Here is a 14182-nt window from a genome sequence, read left to right as displayed (position 1 = left end):
TAACGATTGGAGGGCTAGCATCTTTATATTATTGAAAAAATTTAACATATATTTACTACATTCTGTTACAAGCTAGTCAGTTTCTTTGCCCTTGAATTATGTTTTTAGCGAACGGTTTCAGGTCTTCGGCGACGTCCAGCTTGTTTTGACAAGCGACTCACTTTCGATGATCCGAACTACTGTAACAATCTTTTGGAATCAGAATGTTTTGAAGCAGATGATTAACCTCACCGAATATTGTATGATTAGAGTTGAAGAACAGGGAGGATTTTAAAAGTAAAAAGAATAATAATATAAAAATGTCCAAGATGGCTTGCCAAGACAGCCTAAAGGTAAGTATTTCTGACCGTCCTTGACTAACGTCAGTTATGTGAGAGCTTTGTCTGTATTTTCAGCGAACAGTCACCTCTGTTGTTCAGACTATCTATCAAAAAATGTCCAGGCTAAACGTCGCCTGAACGCTGAAGGAGTCACGGCTGCAGAAAATGTAGGTGTTATCTTTCTGCTAGGTTCATATAAAAAACAACTCGAAGCTTCATCATTTATTTGAATAGTTACAGTGTGTAATTGTGGTCTACTGTGGTAATAGTCCATTTATTTTCGCTACCGATATCGTAGACCTAATTTCGAAATGTCAGATTTATCATGATGTGACTTCCAAATCCATATGATCTTACATGGAAGCCACATCATAGTCTACACTGACTTTTTCTGTCTTGGCAATCATCAATATTATGTTCAGTACTTTCGAAGAACATATTTCGGCTAGGGATGAAGTAATATATTGAATGTGAGAAGGTATGGGCTACACAAAACAATTATGTCTTCAAAGATGAGCCATGCCATGACGATTCCTTGTTGCTGCGTTCACCATTGTTGACCTTCTCTTAGTGTTACATGTTGAACGTAAATCTTTTCAATAAGTGTATTCTCGGCTTCAAAAGTCGTGTAATTAGGAATCAATCCCACTACAACGGAAATCTACGAACATTCGGCAAAGCAACTGACTGGTGGTTTTTTTAGAACAATGACATCAAGTGCTGATTTCGGCCGTGAATCGCTACAAAGTTATGAAAAAGAGGCAATTAGACACTTGATGTATAGTCCTCTAGGTAACTAATAATGTACAGTGAAAATAATTTAAATTCATTTAGTTTGTTTCTTCGTATGATGATTCATCTTCAGCATTTGCTGTCGCCAGTTAGGACACTCAAGGAAGAATGCAAAGCGAAATTCATGGAGGAGTATTAGGCATCACAGAATTTGTTCCGGCTTTGAGTGTTATCTTGAGTTTCCGGCTTCGACTCAAAAATGGCCAACTGAAATCATGTGGCTGCTTCAGTTATTAATTCACTCCTGAGAGGTATACAGTGACTTCCTGGTCTGTCCCAGCATAGAATGATGGGCAAGTCGTTTTGCTTCCGTAATTCCTTCTCAGAAGTAGTCGAAAAGTGATAAGAGATGTTTATGGTTGACAGAACAAAAGTGTACACAGACGGCGATGAAGCTGTCTTACATTCAAATATTTGTTTCCTAGGTTTTGGTTTTCTGTGAAGTTGAAAGGAACATCATGACCTTTGCTAGGTCGTTGAAGATGAGATCTTGTTAACAATGAGTAAAAAGGTTCAGTGTTAAGTCACCAATATTGCAAACGCATGAACATTCTGTAGTGGTATTGGTTCTAACCACTTGACCCTCAAAGTTGAACATAGGATAACTAGGAAAATTCACATTCAACAGTGAATACGGAGTGTAGATCAATAATGGTGAGTTAGGGAACAATCAATCGAAATGGCATGGTATGATAATTAGGAGTATTTGAATTATAGTATAAACTAAGAATCCCAAAAATAACACAATTGGATCATGAAGTACTATATAAGCACAAACGAATGTACTGTATTTAGAATTCGAAATCAAGCATTTAACAACTAAGAAAGAATCATTAGTTCATTCAAACACCACATATGGCTTGGTCATGCAGGCGTGGTCAGTCTATGTAACTTTTGCCTTTTATATCCAATATTTTACTCTCTTCTCAGCCCAAATGTGTTCTTCAGAAGTTCGTGGCGTGTTCCATAATTCAGCTCACCAGTTGTAGCGTGGTGTCGAGTTGAGAATAACTATGAACACCGCTACCAAAAAACACGTGCCAAGTAAATCAGAAGGCGAAAGTTGAACGTAACCAAACAAATCCATAAAATCCCCGAGAAGCCAAATATCAGAAGACAGTTAATGGACCAAGTCGAGATATATTTGCTGGCAATCTCGTGGTATCGAAAGGATACCGAGGTCGTGCCAGGATACAAGCTTGGTTACAGAATGTAACCGAATTCGCGCGAAGTCACAATCAAAGTGTAAGAATAAGAATGGAAGCACAATATAGCTGTAATTAGCACAGTCAAACAAAAGTACATTATAATAAACACTGGTACAGTTGGTCATAATAATGATGATTGTTTTTATTAAACCAGTCGTGTTCTCGTGATAAATGTGAGTCACTACAAGTTCTAGACGTCACATTGCTGATTGTCAAGACAGAAAAAGTCGATGTAGACTATGGTGTGGCTTTCATGTAAGATCATGTAGATTAGGTGGTCATATTATCCTAGAGTTTTAGTACTAGATCTATTATCATAAAGACAAAGACCAATGTCCTAATGTCGAACCAGACCATGATTTCACAATTCCACCGTAATATGATGTCACTCGTGGTCGGGAAAGTGCCATTCTTCAACTAACTGCAATCTATAGTATATGTGAACGGAGAATAAGTGAATGGTAGCTGCCAAAAATATTTATGGACTATTATTATACATATTCTTATGACATTGTCATTAAACAAATATATTTTACATATTTACATTCCTTTCAATATAAGCTTTTATTTGAGTCGTTAATTTTTATTATACGTTTTACTGTTCTTAATTTATTCCCGATCCATTATTTACAGTTTATCACTTGACTTGGCCCTATATAAATGTTATTTTTTCATTTCATTGTGTTGTAGATCATTACCGTAAATGATCTATGTCAAATGATCGGGGGCTTACTCGAGTTCGATGGGAATAGTGCGATCAACCAGCTAACGTCGAAATCACAAATCACGGTTAGTAATTGACGTAAACTACCTTTTCGTTGTATCAAAATACTATGGATGCGTTGATGACCGTGCGACAAGAACAACGTTAATAAAGAAATATGTCAGTAATAGTAGGTAAATACAACAAAGTGTGACCACTGCTTCATGGGTCAGTCCATGAAACGCATTAGCCGTTTTTGACCTTGATGGGGATCGATGAACTGTTTTATATTCAATGACCCGACTGCCCAATGACATTTCACTGGCCCTACAGTGCAATACATCCTGGTCTGCTTATATATGAATTATATATGTCTGAATTATAATGTACATAGAAAGGAGGCTGATTTTAATGTTTCGAACCCAGTGGGCAGAGAAAGGTGAGAAGCTGTTGTGGTGATTGTTGTTATATCCTCTTATTTGAACCATTACAGTTCTTACGACTGGAAGCAAGGCAATTAAGACTGTTAAAAGTAGAGATTTATTAAACCTGGAACATGACGATCCTAGTTGAAAATATACTCACTTATATTGATTGTACATCTAGTTTGCTTATTAATTAGAACAAAAGCACATATCTGAAAAATATCCTGAATTCTAACAAACCATATAATACATATCAAGCTGAGCATATTTCACACTAATCTAAGACAAGAATAACGTGACTTGAACAAACACTCCACTTAAATAAATTAATGTTACAAATGTTACGCAACACAATCATCATATTAGATTAAAAAACGGAAGTGATATTGGACAAAAATCACAATGATTAAAAGGATGTCATTTTGCCTTTTCATCCTATTATATCAGTTGCATAGAGTTTAGACATGAATGTAGAGGAGATATTGAATGTAAAATTATATTTGTGAAAGTCTCATAATAATTAAGGTCAAAATAATCAATGAATTTGTTCCCAACTATTATCAAACCACGATAATGTGTTGAATTTGGTTTACAATGACATTGTAGGTTAGTTTCTATGACATATGTTTAATTTGTGTTATGCACGCATCAAACGATGGTCATATGAATGATGAGTTAAACACCGCTATCTTAGATGATCAGAGAATTTTCTAGATGAAACTCAAGTTATCTATGTACTAATCTGTTAATTCATTTGTATAGATTCTGTTTCATTATTTTGTGAACATTTCGATGATTTTTTAATGACCGATTATTCTTATGATCAAACACTGAGCATGCATTACTAATGTAATGCAATGTGTACTGTGTAAAGAATATTATACGTGAAATTGTAATTCGAAAGATTATTAATTGTATTTCTATTGTTTAATCAGTAGATTCATGTAATTTTGTACTCTTAGGTCTCTGTTATAACTCACTGTTATATGTTTTATTGTTCTAGACTAACCATGAACTGACTATTTCTTCATTACTCCTGTTTTTAATATTTATGACTAAGTTATATAAACATTGTTTTCCCTTAGTTGTGTTGCTGTGTGGTTATTTGAAGTATATTAATGTGTGGGTTTTGAGTTATGATTGAATAAAATACAACAAAGAACTGATCATTTTACTATCACTGTTTTCTGATTGACCAGTGGGTTCAAAGAGCCTTAAAAATTAATAGGCGTTATCGTTTTGAATGTGATGTTTTAGTTTATGTATCAATTGGTTAATAAAAGATCACCGGTTTCAGTTGGAATACGGACAACTTAAACGATAACCAGACTACTGAGAGATCACATAACTGCTTTTTTACTATTATAGTCTGATTACACGGGACCCAATGCAATTACAACAATATTTTTTTAAAACATAATAGTTGACTGAACCCAATGTAACTCAATGTAATCTACAAGATAAGTAGAAGGTTGATAAAGGAAGTTATATTGCATATTCTAAACATTTCCAAAGCATTAGCTACACATCTGCGATAACCGGAATTGTGTGTCCAAAAGATATTGGTACAAACTCTTCTTCTACTATGGTCATAATGTCTCATAATTTTCTTTCTTCTTCATACTTTTCTTCCTTCATATCAATCTACTTTCTTTTATATCTTCTTGTGGTACTTGTATGAATTACCTACTGATTACGAATTTCAAACACAGTACGTTCATTTTTACTCGTCTAGTCCGATTTACTGTAAATTTTACCGTTTCGAAATCTCAGCACGGATTCGAAAAGCTCGTTTGGCTTTTGCCAACTTATGTCACCTATGGCGATGGCGAGATATCCGTCTATCAATTAAGGGACGAGTATACTGAACGGCGGTTCGTTCTGTCCTACTTTACGGCTGTGAAACGTTGCCAATAATAGTAGAAGATACTTGTAAGTTACTAGTATTTGACCACAGATGCCTTAGAAATATTGCTGGCGTCTGCTGGGATCATCGGGTAAGTAATAGCGTGGTTAGACTCAGGGTATTAGGGAATGATGGAGAATCAGTTGATGAGGTTGTAAATCTTCATCGACTGAGATGGTTGGGCCACTTGTTACGTGTGCCTGAACATCGATTACAGTGACGCGCAATGCTGACTAGTGTTGGGGATGATTGAAAGAAAGTTTGGGGCGGCCATACCAAAACGTGGCATCAGTGCTTGTAATCACTAACTCCTAGTCTGAGCCATGTTGGTAGATGCAGACTACTTGGTTGGGGTCCATGTGACTGTCGTAACCAACGGTTGGAGATTGTAGGTGAAATGGCTCAGGATCAATCACAATGGCGTCGGTGTATACACTCTTTCTCTCCCCCTAAATTATGAGAATATAATTATTTCATATCTTTCTTTCAACAAACCAATTCTTTCTTCCTGTACTACATCCTTACATAATATCTTTCCTTTATATAATACACCATTGAAGTGACTACTTCTATGAATTTGGTGTTCGTCTTGCTGTGTTAATGAGGTGTGGCAACTTGGACCGTTGTACATATGTGCCTAGTCCTACGTTGTAACTGACTGACTGACATTAAATCAAATACTTCTAATTATCATAGTTCTCCATAGACCTTTAATCCCAAGCTGGTTTATTTATTCAAATTTCATTTCAATTCTGACATTTTATCATGTTGAGCTTTACTTTTCTAATTATAATTTTCCTATCTATCTTTATGATGTAAATTTAAGCCCTTGACAATCAGACGATTATTAGTTTCCCTGTTTATAAAAGATCTTTTTTTAAATACCTTTGTTTATCCTACCTCACTGTTACCATGTCTAACAGAAGTTTATTATCACTATTATTGTAATGATTATCATCTTTTTAATAAATGAGTACACATTTGAGATTGTACAGCTTTGAAGATGAATTCAGTAACAACAAAAAAGAGAACTCTTCACAGAGCCAATCTTTCTTATTTTATATTTCACTGGGTCTATTCTGTTTACTTGAAAAAAATCTATGAATCATTTGGCATGAAATAAATTTAATGCAAATATTTTAAGAATGTTATATGGTTTTCATAGTTTATCAATGAATAGAAAAGTATCTACATTAAGAGGTAACCAAGTAAGAATTAAGGTTGAGGTTATGCAACTCATAGTGTGTGTGTATGTATGTGTAGGTGTATGGTGCTGACTTGTTCATTTGTTGAATAATGTATTTTATCATTGTTTAACATTTTCATACCAAAGATAGTTGTTTTCGGACTGTAATTGATCAGTGTCTTATTGATATGTGTGCAGCCTGTGCAGATTGCCTCACTACTGCCTTAGGTCATAATCTTTATAAGCAAAGATGGATAGCGGCTAGCGGTGGAGTCGTGATTGAGCGTTTCATCCTATTTGGGACTAGTCATCTGGATGGACCTGCATCCCAGTGTTGATGTCCACTCCGGGAATCGGTGACATTTGAGGTGAACGGTACTGGGTTCGAATGCCGGAGTAGACATTAACTCTAGGATGCAGGTATATCCGAATAACGAGTCCCAAATGGGACGAAATGCGCGTCCCAGATTCCACTGGTAGTCACTATCTCTCTGTTTTTGCTTGTTTAATAATTATACTACTTACTAATATTCAGTAACTTACGACATTATCAATTATTTCTAGCATTTGACACATTGCTTCTTCGTTATTACGTGTGATTATTTGATGATCAGTGATGTTTAATTTATTTCTAACAGCAATTCTACTTTATTAGCATTTTTACCGGTTACATTTATCTTCTATATATGATTACTGATTATTTATTTGTTTGTTTATAACAGTTTCCAAAATTTGTGTGTTTAGTTCCCATTTGGATTTGTTGGCTATAAGTGTTCAATCGATACAACTAAAGATTACGAATTAGTTTATTGCATTTCGGCAAAAGATTCTTTTGTATTTGTTTCAGAGAGTACCTCTCATAAGTATAAACCCGTTAGACAACTTATAAATTGTCATTTTTATCAGAATGGAATTTGTAGAGATTTTTAGAAATTCCACTGGTTGAAATCATGAGTCTTCAGTGAGTTCCTATCTCACAACAGACTTGGTTGAACTCCACTGGTAACGACTTCTCACTAGAACTCCAGGAGTGTCTCCTGAATACGCGCTGCTGAGGAGTCCCATACTAGGATGAAACGGCCGTCCAGTGCTTGCAGGATTTCCATGGTGGTCTAGCTTCAATTGACTCATGATTTCAACCAGTGAAATTGTCATTTATAAAATACATTATTACTAATGTTGTTATTAATATTAATACCATTCTACAGAAAAATCTTTTGTTTCATTATTGAGCTTCGGATGTGACTTAACTATTTCGTTTGAATCATTACTTTGATCTGAAAGATACACTTTAAATAAGCAATATATACTTCTAAGAGAGATAAATTATAATTTGATTGTGTTATTATTTAAACTGAATCTTTTATTATTGTTATTCTGCTTATTATTGTCATATGATGTTTAATTCACAGAAACATCGTTCCAAGATTTTGGCACATTTATATTAATGCTTCAATCTATCAAGATTATTTATGTGCAAATAGTGATGGAAGTAAACTTGAAGTGTGTTATATTTACAAAAATAACTTTTTAATGACTGTTAACGGAATTGATGAGTTTCAGTTGAAGAAGTTTTACAAATCAAATAATAATAACTGTGGTTTACTATCAGCATTATATCATTGGTAATCATTCCATTTATTTCATTAAAGATTCATCAATGTAGATAGTAAGCGATAACGAGTTACTGATGATACTCACCTGTAAAGTGAACTGGCATTTATTTCAAAACCATTTCAAGATGATCTTGGTTAACTTAATTCATCATAAGCAATTTCAATGTATTCATGTTGATGATTAACGACTGGTAAATAAGACTGATTGTCAGTGTTAAAGGTAATATATCAGTTCTTTGATAATTGTGTATTATAAATGGTAATAATAATAATCATAAAACTATTGTTGTAAATAATTTTGAATACACACTTTATAAAGTGAACTAATAACACAGTTTTATGCAAACAGTTAACAAAAATTCTTTTTGATTGAGATCATGAACCGATTGATGTTAGACTACCATTGAAAACTTGAAAGCACTGGACAGCCGTCTATCCTATTTTGGGACTCCTCAGCAGTGCACATCAATTCAATTAAACATCTTCAATGCAGTTTCGTTCTGCATAATTCTTTGTGAACCAACTAAACGTTAGTTATTTTTTAACTAAGTATTAATCGTTACGGAGTATCCGACTGTGTATTGGTTAAAATCCTAAATCAATCAATTTCGAAATTTATCTATCATTCAATTGCTTCTAGTGTACTATTCCATGCTACTTGAGATACGAAAACAATCTGAACTGTATTTAAACATTTCTTTGGTTTATATATCTGTGGTGTGTGCTACTTATATTGACATAAGTAGTATATAATGTTAGTCATGAACAGAAGGTCTGGCAGCAGAGAGACAAGAGGATGGAACAGTAAAGAATGGAAACAGGATGGAATTTGTAGGAAAATGCAAGAACAATTGAAGTCTGAATCATTTTAGGACGATTCATGGACATTTTGCAAATTAAGCATTTACTATTTGATTGTTAGATTTTACCAACGAGTCCTGTAATTTTGTGTTAAAGATATCCGATTGTCCCCACTCGTGTTCTCTTCATTACAATACTATTACTAGCCATAATATAACGAATGGACATTAAAGGAATATATTCAGATGTCCAGTGGAAAGTTAAAGATAAAATATCATTTTACTTATAGATAAAAGTGGGTATTAAAAAGGTAACAAATTTTTAAAGTAGTACATAAAGGGAAATACATAGTTAATCAAGGAAATTCTGATCATGGCAAAATATATGTCATCATTCAAACTAGGTTTGTATGCATAAATCCATTCATGATATCAATTTAAACTCAACAATCTCCTCAATTCTATACTGATAATGACTAGCTTCAAGATGGAGTTCCGAGAATTCTAGTAAGAAGCCATGACCAGTGGAGTTCAACTGTATCTTTTGTGAGGCAGTTACTGAAGATAATGGAAGATGGTCGCGCAATTTCATGAATTGGTTAAAGTTAGACATTAACACCATTGGTTACCGGTTCAGTGGTCTAGAGGTTAATCATTCTCATGCGAGACCTAAAGTCCTTGGTTCGAGTCCCTCTAATGCGAGATCGTGAGTGAGCAGTGTTGATGAGTCCGATTGTAGGAAGAAACGGCCGTCCAGTGTTCCCAGGTTTCCAATGGTAGTCTAACATTAATCCAGTTATGAACTGTATTTAAACATTTCTTTGGTTTATATATCCTTTGGTGACAGATATTGTTGTTATAAGCTATTTACCATTAATACATTTCTTGAATGTTTAGAATCTGCTCTTTTTTCCTTCAAGAAATAACTTACATTTTCAATTCCATAAACAACAGTAAAGCATAAGTAACTATAAACCTGATTGATATAAATAAGGACGACTTTTTCCAATAAATATTTAAATCATTGAATTTATGAGTTGATATTAGTTAAACCACCATAGAAAACCTTGGAAACACTGAATAATCATTTCATCCTAGTACGAGACTCCTCAATAGTACATATACACGATTCTATTCATGGGATTGTCAATGAATTCAACTATTAAATTATTACAATCTCAAACCCCCCCTCCTTATTTTTTCTCTGAAAATATTTAAATCTATGTCATTTATATTTAATAAATAAAAGTACAATAAATGATTCCTTTTAATTGTTAGGTACTTATAATACTTGTCTTTTAGTATTTCAATTTTCTACCTTAGAAACTAAGAATAAACAGTCACATGACTTGGCATACTTTACAATTTTAATCGGATATTATATTTAGATTTCTTATAATTGAAAAGTATGAATAGTGTAGTTGAATATAATTGAATACATTTATGAATTTTATCCTTTTTAAAATGAGAAAGATACATTTTTGTAGGTATTGTTACCAAGGTTTGATTTGATAATTTTGAATAAATTGAGCATTAGATAGATTGTTTCATTGTATGTATGAAGAAGTAGCTTAAATTGAGTGACGAAACGTCAGAAAATCTAATTTCTCTACTCATTTGGATATTACAAGTATATGGGTGTCAACATTAACTTCTAATCTCTTTTGATATATTGTAGTGAATGAGAATACACAAGTGGAGACAATCGAATGTATTTGAATAGAAACATTACAGAATCTCTTAGTAAAATCTGAGAATTAGACAATAAATAGTTCATTCGTGAAATGTTAATCAATTGTCTCAGACTTGATTATTCCTTCATTTCTACACTAATCATTCTCTGTTCTCGTTCTGTTCTCTTCAATCTTCTTAATCTTTTGTCACCAGGTATTTCACTTTTGATTGATGATACATACTATTTATATTTGTCGATATCAGTAGCACACAACACATTTGAATTTTACAATATTATTATTAACTCATTCGTTTTGGTTGTTTGAATCTTTTCATTGACGTTGACAACTGAAATTGATCAGTCTCTTTCAAGGTATGTGCATCCTGTGCATATTACCTTAAGTTACAAGCATTGTAAGCAGAGATCGATAATGGCTAGAAGTAGAATCCAAGAAGAGAATTTAGTCCTATTCGAGACGCGTCCAAGCATTGATATTAACTCTGAAATGCCGGTACACTCTGCTGACGAGTCCCAAACAGTATGAAACTTACATCATGAATTCCACTGCTAACCACCATTCAACTCTACTTATATTTATTATTAATACTGTACTGATTTGTTATGTAACCTTCTCTAAACCATTTGTTACTTCACCTGTTTTAAAATTATCTATAATTTTCACTCAACTTATGTAAACTCTCTTCAAATCTTCCATAATTATTGCCTAATTCATTTTGTTGGTTTCATAACGATGTATACATACATAGATTACTGATAAAGATTGTCATTTCAACTTTGTTCTAGAATTAGTCCATTATTTCAGAATATGTTATCATTTGACATCAAGTCTCAATACAAATACAGTTGTAACGAGATGAAGGGAAATCACAGAATGTTTAATGAATTCATGTTATTCTGCCTTGATTACCATTATAACTTAATTCAGAATAGGTGAATGCATGACTTGATTTCTTTGGAATTCATATTATCAATATTGAATTTTGTCTAGTTCTGTTACTACCCTGACACTGTTCTGATATATTATGGTTACTTAACCCAGTGTACATATGTCACAGATTTAACATTCCTTATGACCGCCTCTCTTGTTGATTGAATAAATGAGCCCCACTTTGAGACATGTATGAATTTTCATTCAGAACAATTTTATAAACCAATATTATTACTCGACCAATCAGTAGGTCTTGTATTACTGAACGAACTACGAACACAAGCTCCAGCTAATACCTTTCATTACATTATCAGAAAAGATATTTTCTGGGTTGTTTCTTTTTGACTCTACACAAAGCCTTTTATAATAGCGAATATAATTCCTTTAAATAAATCAACATTAGGATGGAAGCACATTGAAATATGATGAGGAAACGGGACATATCAATAATTCTGAAGCCACATTATTTACTGATGCTTTCACTATAATCTCCAATCATCATCTTTGTGTAATAATGTGCATCAGATTTAATTGTAATGGCAGTGTACTATTACTAGTAGTGTTGTGAACGAGAACACAGGAGGGAACAACCGATAGTATTTAAATACAGAATCTTTTAGTATAATCTGAGAACCATACAGTAAATTTCTCATTTGCAAAATGTCAATCAATTGTTTCAGACTTCATTGTTTCTTCGTTTTCCCACCAATCTGTTCTTGTTCTCTTTTCTTCACTTTTCTTAACCTTCTGCCGCCAGGTAAAACATTTTCGATTAATGATACATACTACTTATATCTGTCGACATCAGTAGCACATACGTCAATATTTCTTCTTATTTATATTTCCTCCTTTGTATGTGTATGTGTTTCTGGAAATGTGAAATGTCCTATCTTTTACTATTAGCTAGTCATAGTCAACACTCCATGTTTAGCTATGGGAATTTAGTGATTATATATGAATATGCAGAAGAATAACCGTACATTATCATTTCTTAGTCGACAAACTTTTTTTAAGAAGTTTAAAACAAGCATGATTTTCATTCTATTTGTTAAACAAACTACATTAAATTGACTGACTAATGGACTAATTTAACTGGAGATACTGATTTCGACAGATATAAGTAGTATGTGTCATCAATCAAAAGTGAAATGTCTGGTAGCAGAAGGTTAAGAAGATCAAAGAAAATAGAACAAGAGCAAAAGGAGGTTGTTGTGAAAACCAAAGAACAATTAATTCTGAGACGATCGACTGATATTTGTAAAGAGAACAGTCAAGTTTGAGATAGTTGATAGACACTATGCAAATTAGGTATTTACTGAATGGTTCTCAGATTTTACTAAGAGATTCTGTAATTTTGTATTCAAATACATTCGACTGTCCCCATTTGTGTTCTCATTTACTACAGTTTGACTTCATATATGTTTCAAATAACAATCACTCAGTTAGCTGTTCGACTCTGACTAGACTTAATCCATTATTAACCGTTATTTCATGAGAAACAGCACTAGTTTACTTCGTATGAATGATATTTTGTAAACGATATCATGTTCATAAACCGGTGGGCATGGTTGAAAACTTAGGTGAAGTAACACACCGACTACTAGTACGTATGGAAAGTTGTTATAAATGGAAGTGTAATGAGTAAATTTTTTGTATAGACTAATAAAAGCCAGGAGCAGCTAAATCAAAAGTGGTCCATGAAGTCATTAACTGTTTGATTTAGCAGTGTTGGAAGATGTAGATCAGTTAGTTCGGATCCTATCAACTATTCTACGCAATAGGTGGATATTGTGGGTGATATGGCTCAGAATAATTCAGAACGACGCTCAATGTATCTCGGCCCAATAGGAGTTTTAGTAGCTTATTGGGTCTGAGTTCCACAAAGACTATTAGTTTTCACATGGTTGCAGGTAATTCTTGTTGACGAGAGCTAACTAGCAAAAAACCCACGTTAACAAGGGCTTCTGCAAATCACTTCCAGTCGCATACTACGGTAGTAGTCTATTTATGTAATGTCGAAAGCTTTAACAAGTTGACATTTTTTGGCTTTATGCTACTTAAATATCGTTACGTTTTTCATCAATATTGTTTGGTCTTTTAATTGATCAGTTCATTATTCAATGCCAATCTTCGTATTTTAAACACTTATCAAAGTATATCGTTTATTTATTCCAATCAGTTTAAGCGATTGACAGAAAATTGAACTGACTACTGTGTTGATGATATGATACAGTCAATTTTCCCGTTAGAGGTTAATTAGAATGATAAATTCCTTTAAGATTTTAAAATGATCAAATAAACATTTCTGTATATATGGTGACTATAAAGTATTGTCTACAATATGAACTTTTATAGTTGAATTCATGAGTCAACTAAAGCTAGACCACCATGCAAAACCTTGAAGCACCGGACGGCTGTTCCAACCTAGTATAGCACTCTTCAGCCGTGCGCATCCATGACTCCCCCCACGGGACTCGAATCTGGGACTTGCCGGTCTATACGCGCAAACCCTTATCCTCCAGACCACTAAGCTGGCACCCAACGGTGATAATGTCTAACTTCAACCCCTCCCGATAATATAATATAAAGAGCATAGTCAATT

The sequence above is a fragment of the Schistosoma haematobium genome, chromosome 4 (assembly GCF_000699445.3).
Source record: "Schistosoma haematobium chromosome 4, whole genome shotgun sequence".
Classification (NCBI taxonomy): Eukaryota; Metazoa; Platyhelminthes; class Trematoda; order Strigeidida; family Schistosomatidae; genus Schistosoma; species Schistosoma haematobium.
The sequence above is the reverse complement of the archived record's forward strand: the minus strand, read 5'-3'. Positions refer to the sequence as shown.